Source organism: Schistocerca cancellata, chromosome 1 (assembly GCF_023864275.1).
Source record: "Schistocerca cancellata isolate TAMUIC-IGC-003103 chromosome 1, iqSchCanc2.1, whole genome shotgun sequence".
NCBI lineage: Eukaryota > Metazoa > Arthropoda > Insecta > Orthoptera > Acrididae > Schistocerca > Schistocerca cancellata.
In genome coordinates, this window is record NC_064626.1 from 1,010,363,285 (window position 1) to 1,010,377,338 (window position 14,054).

At 43.1% G+C, this 14,054-nt stretch overlaps 1 protein-coding gene across 1 annotated transcript in view; it reads right to left on the minus strand.

The window, feature by feature from the left end:
* The window catches only part of LOC126121493 (lachesin-like), a 1,285,782-nt gene that overhangs the window by 122,086 nt on the left and 1,149,642 nt on the right, over positions 1–14,054 (minus strand). The window lies entirely within an intron of this gene.

The window sequence follows — 14,054 nt, forward strand, 5'->3', positions numbered from 1 at the left end:
GGGAAAATTGACGTGTGTTCTTCAAGTCAGCTTCAGATAATTTGGTAGGTGTCTCGCAATGCAAGTTGTGTAAAAAGTTACTAAACAGTCATTGAGGATTCACGAGTACGTTACATGTCGGTAAATTTCACCAGCAGTTTTGTCACTCCATAAATATGTTTAAAGAGACAAAGACATAGTGGCTGACAAGAGTGTGGAAATGTGTGCTGACGACTGGAGGCCACTCAGCGGTATATAAGCTGTCTAAATGTACGGCAACTGACTGAAACAGGAAAAACACACTGCTCAGTAGACCGGCGAAGACAGTTGTGGACGGACAAATGAATTTGGTGGTTTACCACCGAGTGGATTGCAGTGCTTCGTCGAAGCTTCATATACCGAGTGGATTGCAGTGCTTCGTCGAAGCTTCATATACGGCAGGCACGAAATGGCGTTTTGCTGAAGTATACTTTGAAACTTGTAGTCGACAGCAATGGAGGCTGAGCTGTGTAGTGACATGTTACGAAGCCGTCGTGTACAGGCTTGCATTGAAAGGCGGCGCTCGGCGTGAACGGAAGTCCCTCATTGAAGCGAACCGAGCTGCCCGCTTTAACCGTACTGGATGGCGGCATTTGACGGCTCACTTAAGCGGAATACGATTAATGGTGAGCACCTTTATTTGCTGCCGTATTGGGAAGACATTGTGCGCTGATGGAAAAAATTATTCCATGTGGCTGAACAGAACTGAGGTTGGAAATTTTGGAAATTTGTGGCAAGTTCCTATGGGACCAAACTGCTGAGGTCATCGGTCCCTAGGCTTACACACTACTTAATCTAACTTAAACTAACTTATGCTAAGGACAACAACACCCACACACACCCACGCCCAAGGGATGACTCGAACCTCCAACCTTGGCAAGGCGCTAGGACCGCGCGACTACCCCGCACGGCCACGAGGCTGGTATCGGCATGATATGGGTGAGAATCTGCAAGTATGCAAAGCTTTGTTCATTGCCCAGGATTCAGTTGTTTAGTGCCTTATGCTCTACTCCTAACAGCACTCAGCTTTATTAGCCTCACATGAATTTAGTATGTCACTGTGCTGTTCTGTTTGCATACGAGTGCTAAAATTGCTGTTTAAATTTCTGTGTAATTTCCGTGCTACTGAGTTTTCTTAAGCGAGTCGAATTTATCGAAATACACTCTTGTTTAGTAACCTTAAATCGGCAATCAGCTTATCATAGCAGCCATTCACTAACTGTTTGTTACTGGACGGCTATTGCTAGAGTGTATTGCCGTTTTCGAGTAAAGTAACTTCTCAGCAATTTTGCAGCGCCATTCACTGATTTAATTCACCATTTAATTTAATTTTGTGTTTCAACGTTTTCTTATTAATGAAAATGTTATATTAATTATAGTTATTGCCACTGTACAATCCTAAGCTCGAGGTGGGTTGTGCCTTGTGAAATTATTACGTTTTTTTGTTACATATACGCTCGTTTCTTGTTTTAGAAGTTTCCTGTATCATTCTGTAATTAGAGTGTTCATCTTACGGCAGGCGGCCACTGTGGGCATAAAATGGGCCTGGGGGCGTGTTTTTATAGTGTCCTTCATATTAACAGTGATTTTTTGGTTACAGTTATTTATTTGATGTAAAAGATTGTAATACAGTACTGTGAATTTAAAATTGTAGCCTCTATCTTATGTTACTATGCACTCCCGATTCAGAATGTATATAGCTTAGTCTCAAAGAAGTTTTAATTATTTTGTCAATGGAAGTAAAGGACAGTTACCCGTTCGCGTTAGACCACCGAAAGTAAGCGCTTTCAGCATTGGCGAACATTTTGATGTGTGACCGTCCGGGTCTACCGAGCGCAGCCGGCCGCGGTGGTCTAGCGGTTCTAGGCGCTCAGTCTGGAACCGCTCGACCGTTACGGTCGCAGGTTCGAATCCTGCCTCAGGCATGGATGTGTGTGATGTCCTTAGGTTAGTTAGGTTTAAGTAGTTCTAAGTTCTAGGGGGCTGATGACCACAGCAGTTGAGTCTCATAGTGCTCAGAGCCATTTGAACCATTTTCTACCGAGCGCTGTTGACAAGTAGGTCGCACTCAGCCCTTGTGAGGCCACATGAGGAGCTATTTGATTGAGAAGTAGCCGCTCCGGTCACGAAACCTGACAACGGCCGGGAGAACGGTGTGCTGACCACATGCCCCTCCATGCCCTATCGGCTGTGGATCACACGGTCGTCGGAAGGTTCCTTAGGGCGTTCCGAGTCCTGTTCGCATTCGATTCTGAGCATACGTCATACCAGTTAGGGAAAGGCAGCAATACCGCACAACATTAATAACAGTTACTAGCGATACTTTGTTAGAATTGCAGGTGCTGTGAATACGAGAATAGTTACATGACTGTAAACGTGTTTAAGGAGGAGTTCAAAGCTTCGTCCTTGTACCCCAATGCAGGCCTGTACCCATCGCCACAATGAATCGATTCAAACCGGCCTGGATAATTTAGAAATTCTTGACTAGTTTAGGTAAGTCTCTGCACCAGCTTGTCAGTCGAGTCGACTGGCGTGGCGTACTCTACACCTTTAAAGTGGTCCAAACACAGAAATCCATGGGGCTCATACTAGGTGACCTCGGAGGTAACGATACAGGTCCTCATCGCCCAGTATCATCTTTGGCCATATCGGCGCGTCAGACGTCGTCACACCACAGCAGTGAAATGTGCCGGTGCTCCATCACGCATGTACCAAATCTTCTGGCGTTCCTCTAAGGGAACATCCGCAAGCAATCCTGCAAGATTATGCAGCAAAAAGCTAAGCTAATTCAGTCTATTGAGTTTGTTTTGTTGTTTGGTAGGACAGTCCGAGAAAAAAAAAAAGAGGAACATTCCGAACGGGAAGGAAATCTGTGGATTTGATATACATCTGACCGCTACGGTCGCAGGTTCGAATCCCCGCCTCGGGCATGGTTGTGTGTGATGTCCTTAGGTTAGTTAGGTTTAAGTAGTTCTAAGTTCTAGGGGACTGATGACCACAGTAGTTAAGTCCCATAGTGCTCAGAGCCATTTTTGAACAACAAATGATTACGGTTTCTGAAAAATTGCAAGATTATTCAAGAGAAACGGTTCAAATGCCTCTGAGCACTATGGGACTTAACTTCTCAGGTCATCAATCCCCTAGAACCTAAGTAACCTAAGGACATCACACACATCCATGCCCGGGGCAGGATTCGAACCTGCGACCGTAGCGGTCGCGCGGTTCCAGACTGTAGCACTTAGAACCGCTTGGCCACTACGGCCGGCTATTCAATAGAAACAGCATCACAAATTGAGCAAGTCGATAATGGGTCGGTCCTCTTAGGCCTTACTCACGCAGTTAGTCTTGGCATTGATTAATGGAGTTGTTGGATGTCCTCCTGGGATATACCGTGCCAAATTCATGTGACGGTAGATCGTCAAACTTCCGAGAAGGTTGGAGGGCCTTGCTCATAACGCTCTAATTGTACTCATTTGGGAGAGATCTGGTGACTTTACTGGCCAAGGTAAGCAAGCACAAAGAAAAGTATTAGAAACTCTTTCATGCTGACGGTCATTATCTCGCTGAAATGTAAGGCTTGCCATGAAGTGCAACAAAACAGGACCTAGAATATCGTTGACGTACCGCTGTGCTGTACGGCTGCCGCGGATGAAACCGAAGCGGTCCTGCTATGAAAAGAAATGACACCCTAAAGCCTGACTCCTGGCGTTGGGTCGTAAGGCTGCCGACATTCAGGTTGGTATCTCATCGCTGGGCTGATCGCATACAGACACGCATGCACCATTCATCGGGTGCTCAGCTCGAACCGGTCCTCACCATTGAAGATCATTCTATTCCAGTCAACAAGATTCCAGGCCGAAGAAGTAATTGGAGACGCCCCAGATAGCGCCGAGATACCAACCAACCTGACTGTCGCCCGCCATACGGCCTCACAGCCAGTGGCGGTGGTCTGGGGTGCTGTTTCCCTTCACAGCAGTACTTTCATTGCCATCAGATGTACACTTATAGTAAAACTGTGCACCGACGATATTCCGTGTCCCACACCATTATGGGGGTAACATTTCAGCGACATAAAGCCAGGCCGCACATGGAAATCCTACATAGCCCAGCAATGTCAGACAGGATCTCTCCACGACTGAGAACGTTTGTAGCATTATGGGTAGGGCCTACAATCATCTCAGGATTTTGACGATCTGACGCCCCAATTGGACAGAATTTGGTACGCTGTCCCTCAGAAGAACATCCAGTAACTATCGATCAATGCCAAATCGAAACTTGCGTAGTGGCCGGAGGTGGACCAACGCGTTATTGACTTGCTCAATTTGTAAAGTTCTTTTTCTTGAAAAAATAATCTACTTCTTCTGAAATCTGTGTAACCAAACGGTTTTAAGTGCTGTTCAAATGGTTCAAATGGCTCTAAGCACTATGGGACTTAACGTCTGAGGTCATCAGTCCCCTAGACATAGAACTACTTAAACCTAACTAACCCAAGGACATCACAGCGGCCAGCTTCTGCAATTGTAATCTTTTCTTGTCTGTACATGTACATAACATCTACCAATTTCTGCGTCTTCAGATAATTCCCCCGTGGTGTGTCATTTTTTGTCTTAGTGTGGCACAGCACAACAAATGATGACCGAGTATCTCTAAGCACACATTCACTGGGAAAAGCAGATGTAGAGATTCACGCACAGCATGTGGGTTGGTGCCTACATAATTCCAAACGTGAGAATTTGGGTAATTAAATACAGTGTCATGAGAGTACCCTCCTCACCTGTAAACAAAAAGATATTGTTAAACGTAGTGCTGCCTACAGCTTGTTGTTGCATCCACTGGCAGAACGTTAGTCTACGACCAAAGTCCACCTCACTAAGATGCTGACCCCTTTGGACGTGGTACGGATACAGTGCACTGCGATGCAGTAGTCTCCAAGCGCACTGTGGCTCATTTCAGGAACTTGTATCCTCGAGATTCATGGAAAGTGTGCGACTGTTTCCCGCTCCCGACCAAGTGCAAAAGTCCCAGTTTCTCGGAGCTGTTGTTGCACCGTTTTAAACGTTTGACTCTAGGGATGTCTTCGGGCGAGGTATGCTTCTTAGTATAAGCATACAATCTCCCATGCATTGCCGTTACCCCACCATAGATGAAATGCATATCAGCATATTCCTCGTTATTGAAATGTTCCATGTTACCACCAACACTCGTTAAACACAACTGACGCTCCGCACTAAGGCATATCCGTATACTCCGCGTTACTATAATGTTCCATGTATCATCAACACTCGTAAAACACAATTGACGATCCGCGAACACCAGTGGCAATCTGATTGAGTATTGTACTGTCTTATCCATATTCTTTACAGCTCCACGTCTCGTAAATGTAAACAAAGACCACGCCACTATCCAGCGTGCATTTTTTACACAGAATTACGTCAGTAGTTGCTGGTAACCATAAAGTCGCAATTATTTCCCATACTGTTCGTTTGTGGACTTATGCTTACGTACGCTTTTTGGCTTCCAGTATCGACTATTTTCAATGTATGCGCTTGTGCCACTAATTACGATACACACTGCGTGTTTTATATTCAAAGCAGTCATAGTCACCTTTCCAATTATCCATTTTACGCGAGTACTGATTAACCAGTGCTATTGCAGAGACATTGTGCACCCCTGTTACTGATTGATAAGCATGCCAAAGTCTTTTGCAGGTTACGTGAAGATGGAAGTTCTTTCACTGCCAGTCGGTGCCGGGCATGGGACATGGGGAGAGTCATGGACCACTAATAGGGAATGTAGAAGGTTCATGGGGACGTTCTACACCCTTCGCAAACGGGCGGCTTATCGATGGCATGAGCTCATTTAAGAATAGACACCTTGAATAGAGCCTCGCTGCCAGTGAGAAAAACGCTGTTGTCGAAGGCAGCACAGAGACTGAATGGAAATACTGGAAGTCAACAAACACATGACACAGAATGCCAGCCTAATATTAAAGTATCAGACTCAATTTCCATTTTCCCCTTTGTTAAATTAAGTTTTCATTACAAATACTAGATTCAAACTGTAAATTCGTCTTCTTTCTCGACATCTGTTTAATCTGTCTTCACATAACAACATTGTTTACCCAATTTTAGTTAATGTAATTATTTATTTTCCTCTGTAAACACTTCGAAATTTTTGTGTCTTTTGTATAAATAATGTCTATTGAAGTACCACAGCATGTTTATCTGTGTTTGCAGCGCTTTCACCGTTAATCCGCGCCTTTACCTGGGAACCTGGGTGGTACGAAGCACTAAACATTAATTTATTCTCATCGCACCAAAAACGTTCTTCCTTCTGATTCCTAGTCCTTCTTCGTACCTGATAAGGAATGGAAGAAGAATATTCGTTCTTACTCAATAATTCACAAAAACTGATTCTTATGATGAGACATACACATTTAAATACAGGATAAATAAGGTGTCAAAATTAAAACTATATACTAAGCTATAAAAAATAATCTTGCATTTACATTATAAGTATTAATAAAACATTTACACTATTATAAACCATTATATTTTACAAAACGTATTTTAGATAATTTCTTTGTGGGAACTCTATTTCATTTCTCGCTCGTCATTTGATCCGCTTTTGAAAAAAATGCGTTCACAAGCTGGTATGCACAGCCACTTCATTGAAATTTTATGCAAGTGAGGGTATATCAATTTTCTTTGTTCCCACCAAAGTAACTGGTCAAACAGCCTATGTAAAAGTGGGTGAACCAAATATTTATGTTTCTACAATACCAGCAGCTTTTGGAATTTGTTTCGCAGCTACAGCCATTGTTTCTCTATCAATTTTCACCCAAATCGGAGTATCATTCTGGTTTTGTTGCATAAAGATTATTCCTTGAAATTTTGACATTAAATGTTCGTAACCGCTTTAAACGTTTTCATGTTTTTGTAAGCAGGGTTCTTAAAATTGGGGTCAAGGAACACTGATTCAGGAATTGATTCACACTCCTTTAATATTAGTCTGTCACTGCGTGCCTTTAGGTGGTTTTCGTACACTTGTTTTAATACGAAAGAGAAATTTGGGGTTTTTAACATGTCTTTAACGAAACTCTAGAAATATCTTGACAAAATCATTGTTTTAGGAAACGTTACGCGTTTGGTTGCACTCAGTTGCTTGGTTACATCGTCTAAAATATGGAGGAAACGGTAGAAACCAAACAATAATGTCTTGTAATTGTTTCTAAATGTAAGAATGTAGAAATACAGAACATCTACTGATTTTTCACTCTTTTTTTGAAACGTGAGCGCAATACTTCTCATTCGTACTTGTCGGTAGAAATCAGAAGGCTTTGTGTGCCATGCAGCTACGACCTAACAATTGGTGGCAACAAGTTGGTTGAAAGCAGGGTTAAGGGAGGGGAGCATCGAAACTGGAGCCTGAACTGCTCTTTTTAAACTAAGTTGGACAATTTCGGAACGGTTTTTGAACTAAACCAAATGAACTAACGGAACGGTTTTGGTCTTCCGATCACACGCAGTTTACACAGTTGATCTCTAGGAGTTTCGAACTACGGCGCTTACGGTAAGGTCGTGGGAGTGGTGTTTACTCAGTATCAAGGAAGGGGAAATTCGTGAATGCTCATTCCAACTTCCAGCAGGTAAGGGAAGCGAGGATTAAAAGAACGACAGTTCACTAAAAGAAAGACCGCTGTGCACAGTTCCTCTCCCGGAATAATTGAAACTAGTTCATTCATGAATTATACTTCACTAGTTAAACGATGTAAAAGTTAGGAACCAGTAATTTACCCCAATCAATATAATAGCTTTCATAATAAAAAATATGTTTACAGATGTCAAATGTAGTGTATCTGCATGAATTTTACACAGAAATTGGGAATGAAAAGAAATGATAAGTAACAGGAGTGCTTTAATAATGATAAAATAATGTAAAGTAAAAAATACCGTTGCAAGGTCTTGACTATGGAAATTCAGGACATGAGGAAGCGGAAAACAGCAAAGACTGCAGTAAAGCGAATGTCATTGAAGAGAGGAGAGGAATTAGACAAAAGAGAAGAGCGGGCCACAGTTGATGCAAAAGCCGACAGCAGAACAATTTCATCCACTGTTAAATAATAAATCTTTTTCAGGACCCAAGCTGCGCACTCGAGCAGAATAAAAAAGTAAACACTATCAGCACTTGTACGAACAAACCATAATCCGCTAATGCATGCACTAACACCGACGCAGATCGAAACAAATATGCGGCGAGTCGACAGAAAAGCTTGTTTGAATAATTTGATGGCGCACTCATTCATTAATTCATAAATATGCATGGGCAGCCGAGAACGGTGTAACTCCATCCGGCTGTGGCGGAGTTAAGTGGCAGCCGCTGGGCGCAGATGGTCTTTCCGCTGCCGCGTGGCGCTGACAATCTTGCTGACGCAGGCGGGAGTCAGCCGCTGCCACCGTCGCGTCCCCTTCCCAGAATCCGTCTGACAATACGCGAGCAGCGACGGCTGCGGCGCGGCGGCTGTGGCGTGCTCGAATGCGGCGTGGATATCGCTCGGTCATCGCGCCAGCTCTCTCGAATATGGAACAACAGGAATATGTCCATGTGTCATTTTTGTCCCCTGAGCTCTCCCTGCCTCCCCCCAACCCCCAACCGTGAAACTGCGTTGTGCTTTATATAGCGCCTCGCGCACTTGCACGGCCGCGCGTGTCCTTCCGTGTAACACGGAAACAGAATTTGCCGGAGGGACAGATTTATTCGAAATCACGCAGTAGCGTGCAGTTCTCTTTGTGGCCCGGACTCGTCTCTCCGCTGTGCACTACCGCGAACGCCCATTTAATAATTTGGAGCGGCGGAAGTCGTAAATTAAGTTAGTCGTTAGAGGCATGATCGATAATCGTTTTTCCCCCGTTCCCCCCTCGTCTGTCCACTGCGAAGCGTCGGCCAAACCGGCTATCGCATTCCCAGCTGCTGGATTTTCTTTTCTTACAATTACACGAATTATAAACCCCAGCGCAAAACAAGTTCGTACTGGTGTAATATTATTTTGTTGGTACAAAAAGATCAATTTGAACATTCGCCTTATGTTTCTTGCGTTGATTTAATGTAGGAAGCAATCTGAATTCTGAAGGATTGCTCCGCAATCTAGATGTGTGAATCATATAAGCCTGCAATTAATATATAAATCACATACATTTGTACTAAGTATATTTTGTCACCTCATATTATTTTAGGCTAGCCTACTGAGACGAACTGTTAAGATCAAACATTTCGTGCTAGTACAAAAACAATTTCAATGACAGAAAGCAATACTTGCACTGCATTGATTGACTGTCACGACGGTTCTTGGTATATGTTTTGTGCATTATGAATGAAACAAACACGTCGCTGGAGTAATATTCTACAATATTTATTATTTGTTACAAGAACCGGTTTTCGTCTGTTACGCCATCATCAGGTGCAAAAAGAAGCATGTGGCGCAGTGAAATTCCTTTGGATCGAAGATTTTAAACTAGTGCATCTAAGGAGTATCTCCACTTCCAGAGATGAAAAACGTTAATGTTAGAATTCGGAATAAGACAAGAGGATTATTTCAGTGTAAGGGCGATGTAAGATTATATATCAAAGATGTGTCACATATTTTATCTCAGTTAAATAATATTACATCGCATTTACAGCGAAATAATCCCTCTTGTTTTATTCCTAATTCTAACGTTAACATTTTTCTTCTGTGGAAATGAACGTGCTCTGTAGATATGCTAGCTTAAAATATTTCGTCTAACAAAATTTCACTGCACCATTAACATCTTTGTTCCTGATAATGGCGTAAAAATTGAAAATTGGTTCGTGAAACAAATAATAAATGACGTAGAGTAATACAGTGCTGTGTGTGTGTTCCATTCACAACAAATATTTACAGTCTTTACCCTCACTTTTCTATTCACTATTAACATTGGTTAGAACGCAGTCAAATGTAGGCTGTAAGAGGGAGCTATATAATATCTCACTGTTCATACAGGAACCAGCTGACAAGGTCAAAGGAAATGAAATGTTCGGAAGGCTGCACAGATTTACCGATAATACTACTTCCCACACCACCTCCACACGCACACAAAGCACTGCTCCATCGCGATTTAACTGAATGTATTTTATATTTTAGAGAAACGTCAAATTTAAACGTAAATTTCAGTGTCTACCTGTTCTAGACTTTAGCTGGTGATAAGACGTTTCCACACTCCAACATAAATTTTTAGGTGTTAATGTGTTTCAGAGCTGCTGGCACTTTTTCGAATGATGAGGAAGAGCATAGGGTACCTTACCAAATGTGTAGTACAAGATATTTATTTGAAGCGTATAACGCAAATTAGATAAACATATGTAGAGGTAGGAGAGAAACAGTCATAAACAACATTTTTTGAAGTTTTTAGTACTATGACTTTTTTAACTAATTTTAAGGCATATTACCTATAAATCGACCGTGGCTGTTTCAAAAATATGAAAGTCACAAAATTTATTGACAACAAAATTACTTACTTAGCGACATGTTTCAAGGTAACATCTCATCATCAGGCTCTATTAGCATTACAAAAACTTTTAAAGTATTTTTTGCAATGATTGCATTTAGTTTCACAAATTCCTGGTTTGCTCAGTTTTTATGTAGGTTGTGAAATGTCATGGACCAGTTTCATTCGTAAGTTTTAGTTGGTGGAAAAAGCGATCCTGATGTCTGTGTATTTAAACAAACTCACAATTTCGTCTGAGATCCAAGTATGGTATCGTTATATACTTAGGTTTTTGTATTCTTTGATGGGTGTCCATGTTCATTTGATTGCTCCTGTTTTTTGTTGTACGCTGTAGAAGTGCATTAGTTCAGCCCATTCCTAGATCAGTGTAGGTGATACAACAGATATTATGTAAATAACAGAGAGGAACAGCGTCACACGTATGCTCCAGGCCCCAGAGAATGCTACACGCAGAAACAGCACCCACAAGTGCACCACACGCAATGTAACAAGTTGACAGGAGAATGCACACTGCAAAATGTGTCCATGTGTTATGGGGGAAGAGTAGATCAGAGAGCCTAGGCCAGGTGCACATTGGGACACAGCCGACGAAGGGCAAGGCAGGACATCGCTACGAAGTGTTTTGTTGTAAATGCGTTCAACAGCACAAACGTAATCTCACGAAGTGGGCGCAACAGCAGAAGTTGCCTGGCAATACGTACACACACTGTGTCGCGAAGTTGTTCTTTCGCTGCGCTGCAATGCCCCCTCCCTCCCTCCCCCTTCGACAGTTCAGTTTCAAAGTGCGCCTGGGTTAACACCACCCTAAGAACCGTGGCTGGGTGATGGAAGGGGGGGGGGGAGGGGCGGGGGTAGTGGGCACCGAAGACACCCAAGTGCAGAATTTGTATACAGAGGGTAAAATAATCAGTAGCGATAACTGACGCGAAGAAAGTATTCGATTATATTCCTAGAAGCAAAGAGGCTGTAGTAAACATGTGTCCGTTTGTGTCTATGAATGTTTACGAACCTCCACTGACTTTTGAGAATGGTTCGTAACAGTCACACTTCCAGTTCCGATTTTTCTTTCAGATGTAAAATTCGTAAAATATATGGTAATTAACACATATCTAGGCATCAGCTTCATTAAAAATATACGTCTCCTTTTTTATAACTACATACTACACGGAAAATTCCAGTTTTCATTGCAAATATAAATTCTAGCGGGCTGCTAGATTTGTTACTGGTAGGTTTTAAATGGTTCAAATGGCTCTGAGCACTATGGGACTTATCAGCTGTGGTCATCAGTCCCCGATAACTTAGAAGTACTTAAACCTAACTAACCTAAGGACATCACACACATCCATGCCCGAGGCAGGATTCGAACCTGCGACCGTAGCAGTCGCGCGGTTCCGGACTGCGCGCCTAGAACCGCGAGACCACAGCGGCCGGCTCTGGTAGGTTTGATCATCATGCTTCAGGAACTCGGGTGGGAGTCTCTAGAGGAAAGGAGGCGTTCTTTTCGTGAATCGCTACTGAGGAAATTTAGAGAACCAGCATTTGAGGCTGACTGCAGTACAATTTTACTGCCGCCAACTTACATTTCGCGGAAAGACCACAAATATAAGATAAGAGAGATTAGGGCTCGTACAGAGGCATATAGGCAGTCATACTTCCCTCGTTCTGTTTGGGGGTAGAACAGGGATAGAAGATGCTAGTTGTGGTACGAGGGACCCTCCGGCACGCACCGTATGGTGGACTGCGGAGTATGTATGTAGATGTAGATGTAGATGTAGTTCTAAGTTCGAGGTGACTGATGACCTCAGAATTTAAGTCCCATAGTGCTCAGAGCCATTTGATTTGAAGAGCTGCGTAGTATCGTGTGGGGCCCCGCGAGCACCGATAATTGCCGCAACACGACGTGGCATAGACTCGAATAATGTCTGAAGTAGTGCTGGAGGGAACTGACGCCATGAATCCTGTAGGGTTGTCAACAAATCAGCGAGAGTACGACGGGGTCGAGATCTCTTGTGAACAGCGCGTTGCAAGGCATCCCAGATATGCTCAGTAATTTTGATGTCTGGGAAGTTCGGTGGCCAGCGGATGTGTTTAATCTCAGAAGAGTTTTCTGGAGCCACACTGTAGCAATTCTGGACGGGTGGGGTGTCGCATTGTCCTGCTGGAATTCCCAAAGTCCATGGGAGTGCACAATGGACATGAATGGATGCAGGTGATCAGACAGTATGCTTACGTACGTGTCACCTATCAGAGTCGTATCCAAACGTATCAGTGATTCCATATAATTCTAACTGCTCACACTCCACACCATTACAGAGCCTCCACCAGCTTGAACAGTCCACTGCTGACATTCAAGGTCCATGGATTCATGAGATTGTCTCCATACCCGTACACGAATACAATGTGAAACGAGTATCGTCCGACCAGGAAACACGTTTCCGGTCATCAGAAGTCCAATGTGAGCGTTTATGGACTCAGGCGAGGGGTAAAGTTTTTTGTCGTGCAGTCGTCAATGGTGCACGAGTGGGTCTTCGGCTCCGACAGCCCATATTGATGATGTTTCGTTAAATGCTTCACACGCTGACACTTGTTGATGGCCCAAAGTTGAAATCTGCAGCAATTTGCGGAAGAGTAGCGTTTCTGTCACTTTGAACGATTCTCTTCACTCGTCATTGGTCCCGTTCTTGCAGGATCTTTTTTCCGGCCGGAGCGATGTCGGAGGTTTGATATTTTTACCGGATTCCTGATATTCACGGTACACTCGTGAAATGGTCTCACGCGAAAATCGTCGCTATCTCTGAGATGCTGTGTCTCATCTCTCGAGCGCCGACTATAAAACCACGTTCAAACCCACTTATATCTTGGTAACCTGCCATTGTGACACCAGTAACCGATCCAACACTTGTTGTCTTATATAGGCTTTGGTGACCGCAGCGCCGTATTCTGCTTGTTTACATATCTCTATATTTGAAAACGCATGACTATACGAGTTTTTTGGCGCTTCAGTGTATATGTGGCACTGCTGTAAGTGCTTTTCAGTTTGGTTTATTTATATTGGCTGTCCTTAATTTTTTTAATCATGTGGATTACAAGAATGCTTCTCTTTCTATGCCCTGAAAATGCTTCTTTAACGCATCAAAACTGGTAGTGTGAATAAATCATGAATTAAAAGCTGTTTGCTGTTTTATTCAATTTACCATGAATTTCAATGACTATGGTCGCCCATGTTATAAAATTCTATGTTAAATTTGGCAGTTCGTACTTTGTCGGTTCAGGAAACGTTTCACATCGAAAATCACGTAGTCGTCACTTTCTAACTGCCTGCAAGCCGTGGTTTCTTCATCTGAGGAAAGAGGGGGAAGTCACTTCCTGCGATTCTTATCCTTAACAGCCTCCTGCAACCTCTTCAGTAGCCTTCGGTAGTATGCTGCTCTGGCGATTTTCAAATGGTAGGAATGGCTCTGAGCACTATGGAACTTAACATCTGAGGTCATCAGTCCCCTAGACTTATAACTA